Source organism: Pararge aegeria, chromosome 14, assembly GCF_905163445.1.
Source record: "Pararge aegeria chromosome 14, ilParAegt1.1, whole genome shotgun sequence".
NCBI classification, from domain to species: domain Eukaryota; kingdom Metazoa; phylum Arthropoda; class Insecta; order Lepidoptera; family Nymphalidae; genus Pararge; species Pararge aegeria.
Window position 1 is genome coordinate 1,526,670 of NC_053193.1, and position 5,811 is coordinate 1,532,480.

Sequence of the window (5,811 nt, forward strand, 5' to 3'; positions counted from 1 at the left end):
ATTAGTTTATTCTTGGGCTTAAGGGTTTATTCGGGCGAGTTTGGAAACCTTGTAGCATTAGGTTTAAGTTGTCGAACGAAGTTATCTCCATCCCCTTAAAATTACGTAAACATATATGCATGAACGCTTCATAAGTGTCTGTGATAGGCCTACATGAATAAAGAAAATTTGAATTTGAAATTTGATTGTCAGCCCGGAGTTGCATAGGTAGTTAGCTTTGTAAATCTCCGTGCCTCGGAGAGCAAGTTGTGCCTTTGTCGGTCCTGGTTACAATGTGTCTTCTTGCCCTTCTCCTCCGTTATACATAAATGCGAGCTAGGCTTTAAAGGTACATATTATGGTCTGTCTCTGAGACTTATCTGTGTAACCAAAAACCTATTAATTTTTGAGAACACCACTACCTTAGTTTTTACTGAAAGAAATCACATACAGATATAACATCACATGCAAAATTAAATTCATGTAACTCCTGTCACTTTATAAGGTAGGCGCCGCGTAGCGTAAGTACTATGCGCATGTGGGTGTTTTATCTTCAATAGGGTTGTCATAAGTAAACACTTAGAATGTTTTGAATTCGTTTGAATGGAAAAATAAATATGCTTGAGTGTGTGATTCTTTTTGAAATGTACTGATTGCATCCTTACGGAAACGGGAGACGAGCAAGATGATTTTCCTTCACAAAGCTTATTTTAAAAATGCACATAACTCCAAAGAGCTAAGAGGTGCGGGCAGGTGGAACTCGGCCCCCCTGTAATGGAGGCCGACGCCTTTACCACTGAGTTATGATATACTTAACATTGATTATATATTATGGGTAACGACACGAGAGAAAATTATTGTTTTGTTACACAGGCGTTTTATCACAAATGATATGAATTATGCGCGTTTATTAATTAATTACAGATTCGCCCTTGATGGGTTACAGATCAATACGTTCAGCGGAAAAGCTGGGGACTTGTAGAGGCTGGTTGTATCTGCACGTTACACAAAAATATTGGGATCGATTCAATGTAACTTTCGATATCTTGTACATTATTCTACTAGTCAAGCTTTCACTTAATATTAAGCTAAATTGAAAAAAAAAATCCATATTGTGTTGGCGGCCATCCTGGATTTGAAATTTGTCATAGTGTTAATGATTTTACTGTTAGGTATTTAGACAAACGGGCATTGGTCCATATGTTTTTTTTAAATTTTTTATCTTTTCCTTTAATTAAAATACAAGTAGTCAATAGTATTTACTCAATTCAATCCTAATCTATTAAGCAGGTTTAGCATGAAAAGGTCACAAGAACCCTAGAGTAACTTAAATTCGAAAAATCTAGGCATTGTGTCTGTCATATATATGATTTGCATGTCATATATTATGACTAAACATGTATACCTACAATGTTTTATGCAAATAAAAGGATTTGATTTGATTTTGATTTGTCAACTGCCTCACTGACCTATCGGATGTTCAACTACGGATCACTGTGTTCGATTCCTGTGTTCCTGTGATTGTGTCCATCCCAGTGTCTTGGCGAGTATTTTAAACCGTCGCTTCGGTTCCTGCTTATAACTAAAATTTTATATTAATCTTTAAGCCCACCAATCTGCATTGGAGCAGCATGGCGGGTGTTTAACCTCTCCTACGAGAAAATACAGTTGTGCCCAGCTGAATACGTGAATATAAGCTTTGCGTGGTTAGGTCCCTTCCTAAAATAAGTTTATTTGGCCCACATTTTATGACTATAGGAATGATGCTTGACGTAAATACGTATGCACTCGTAAATACGTGACGTCATATCTTGAGTAAAACAATATTTGTTAGGGTCCGATAGTATGACTGACATAGATACTATATCTGACGTAGTATTGTCGTGATCTGTTATTTTCCCTCGGCATATATAAGTAGTAGGTATATGAGATTTAATAATTATATGGGTTTCTTGGTTCCGCACCCATACTCTGTCACTGTTGGCCATTTCGTTAGGGAAAATTACGTAAATTCAAGAAGGACGCATGGATATAATCTAACATGGGCGGCGCTTTGTTAGATGTTTTTTTTTTAAATTTTATAATAATTAATGACGGACCAAACACATGGCTCACATGATGTTAAATGGTAACCTATTCGCCTATAAACAGAGTAATACTTCGCAGGGTACGCGTGAGACACGTTGGTACGCAACGTGGGGATAGCCTAGTTAATGGAAGCGGCGACAACCTAGTGGGTGAAGCTTCTGCTTTCCTTTCGTGGCGACAGAGTTCGAGCCCACGCCCCACTGACTTTTCGGAGCTATGGAAGTTTTGAATTTGAGCAATTTAAATATTACTCGTTTTAAACGGTGAAGGCTAAACATCGTGAGGAAACCTGTATGCCTGAGAGTTCTCCATAACGTTCTCAAGGGCGTGTGATGTACCACTACCAAGCGTTGTAGACTACGGCCTAAACCCTTCTCATTCGGACCGGTAATGGTTTTATGATGATGATAATGATGTGCCGCTAAGCGATTTAGCGTTCCGGTACGATATCGCGTAGAAACAGGCTAGGTATATATATACCAGCATAACCTTCAGGTGATATTGCAGTCTGCGGCAATGGCTAACTTGTAATGGAATAAAGAATATATAAATTGCCCTCGACCTTCAATATCTATATCTATACTTACTAATATTATAAAGAGGAAAGTTTTTTGTTTGGTCGTTTGTACCCAAAAGGCTCCGAAAGTGCTGGACCGATTTTACCCATTTCTTCGCCAAATAAAAGCTTAACTATCACAAAGTAACATAGGCTATATAGTGGACCCCCGGTAGTCCGACAAACATTTTGCAGGGCAGTGTCGAACAATCGAATTCGTCGGATTACAGAGTACTGCCTAAGACCCCCTATAGTCCGGATTTTTTTACAAAAGAGTACCTTGTAATCCGACCACAATAGTGATGGTGCGTACTAATAGACCATGTCGGATTACAGGGGGCGCCGGATTAGACAGGGGCCGGACTACCGGGGGTCCACTGTAATTTATTTAAAAAGAAAAAATGGAGATCATTAAGAAAATTGCAATAAAGTAACCACAAGAAGCCAAGTTTTGCCCTTAAACATCAGTAAAACATATCTGTCCACTTCGTTGCGTTGAATTTTATGTCCGTATTATTTTAACGTGATACCAATGCAGTACCTACTTTAATTTAATTGACCATTCTGTTTACTACAACAGTATCGAGATATCAATGTTTTTAGTAACCCATTTTTATATGATATACCTACGTTATATGCCATTGCAAAAGAAACCTTATCACTGTCAAAATATTAACTTCACATTATGTTTTCTGTGGTAGCAAAACGGATGCTTACTACAGGTGTTTCAAGTTCGATAAAAATGCACTTATTTTGTAAACATTGCATCAATGTAATGTGATCATACTGCAATCTAGTAGGTACCTATCTACCTTTTTTTTCTCTTTTTTATAGTTATACTTGACGGACCGAGCGGATGGCATACGCGATGCTTGTAAGTGGGAAACCATCTATGAGTGGCAGAAATTAGCATGGCGGTACTTCCCATTTATACTGTTCCCATTACTGTTTATTATGTAACACAACTACATTACAAGTTTTACATTTCGTTATTAGCTTTAATGATTTCGAAATTGCTTCCTAATCAACAGTGCAAAACGAGTTTGAAACTTTGAACTCGGCTAAGCATAGACAAATACAAGACAAATGTTGCTAGTTAAATAAAATACAAAGTTGAATCGCCAGAAGCTCTATCACAAAAAGTAGAGTTTTTTGCTATTAAAAAAGCAAGGGTTGTAGGTAAACACTTGACACCTTTTATAACTTCCAACTTATATTAGGTACAGACCCACCTACTTTTTCCGATTATTTTATCCATGAAGGCTTTAAAGCTGAAGGAAAAACTGCATTGAGTGACCAGGTTTCTCTTTCTTTCTTTCATGTTATTTCTTTTTAATTTTTGTCTTTGAGACCTCTGAACATAGTGGAAAAAAGTAATTTATTGGTAATTTTAGAAGAGTCAGATTTTTCAAAAGTATTTCTTCTTCTTCTTCTTCTGCTTGCGGCTCAGGTTCGTCTGATCCCTGGTGTCACGTCGACCGGCTACGATCTATTGTGACGCCGCTGTCTAGATCTCTGTGTGTATGACGTAATCATCAAAACCGATTATAACCGCCCGTAGCTAATACAGAGGTTATCACAGCAAGTTTCGTTTCGCCCTATTTACTCCAATATATGAAAAATAAAATATCTGCAGCGTTTGAAGAGTTTTTATCGGTTTTATGGACAACGCTTGCTAAAAGTTGTAATTTAACGACTCTTAATGTCTTTACAGTTTAATATGCGACCTATTACCTAAATAGATGGCGCCACAAAGATCCTGCATCGCGATATCGAATTTTTATTCGTAGTACCTATATATAATGACTATGTATTCAACTTGTAAAGATGCATGGTAGGCCTTCGGTCCCCGAGCACGAACACCCAATCAGAAGATCTTGAATCTCCCTATTGTTATGGTCGAGCATATTACAATATAGCTGATAGCTCCCGTATAAATCGTTTACTAAAAACACATGCGGAGAGCACTCGTTTGGGACTGTAGATACAATTGAAAATAAACCTGTGTATATATTATATTCACAGTATACATCAATCTCATGGAAAGCATTCGGTAACGATGACGTGACTTTTGGTCATTTAAAAAGCTCCTAAAGAAGATAATATAGTCAAAGTCAAAGTCTAATATTTCTTTATTCAAATACGCACATAGATGGCACTTTTGATGCGTTAATTACGTACAAAATGTGATGCGAAGTCAGTAGTTTTGGCGATAACGACATTCGTATATATAATATACCCTACCCTAGTTGTTGTGCGGCTGTTAAGGTTTTCCAACGCAACGCCAGACCAGGAAAATAAAAAATCCTGTTCCGGAGACGCCATGCATGCATGGCAATACATTTGGCTGAGTAAGTGTGTCCACAGAAACAAAAAAGAAACCGACTTTACGAACTACGGAGAAAAATAAATGTTTCCTACAACACTTTTGAGTAGAAAATTTTAAAAAAAGTAGAAAAATTTGAAAATTACTAGGTACATATAGATATACGATCTATAGGCGCCTAGTAAATTTCTATATTTATTTCTCCTTCCCTTTAGTAGGTATAGTAGCAAGGAAAATATCAATAATTTTACTTATGTTGAAGAAAATATTTATTCTTTGGTTACTGGTTTTGTTGTTTCGTCCTGGCAAAAGATTAGATTTGGACGTAAATACGAACTAAACTGGTGAATTATGTGACTACCGATTACTGGAGCTATGCAATTACTTCTTAATGTTAATGTTTCTCTTGGCTGCATGCTCTACAATTATTTCATTATAATTATACTGACGTTTATTAAGCATCAGTATCCTGGCACACAAAGCAAGTAAAAAGTATTGGTTAAAAAAAAATCAAACGCCTGAATGGTAGAAATACATTATATTCTATTGCGATTTGCTCACATAAAATGTAAGGCGCTGCGTATTGAGCGACGCAATTGAAGAGTTCCTTGTTGCAAGTTGGAAAGAATTATTTATCTCCGATGCAATCTGATTATCTGTATCAATTACTGATAAAAACTCACTGTTATGAGATCGTTAATCATTCCTAAAATATCCAAACTATCGATGGTAACATAATCAATGCAAAATATGGCGAGGCTTAAAAAACCTGGAGCCCAGAGCCCTAGTGCAAGTTAGATGAAAAAAATATGACGTCGAACATCAATGTCATAATACTTTGAAATTTGACAGGTAACAAATA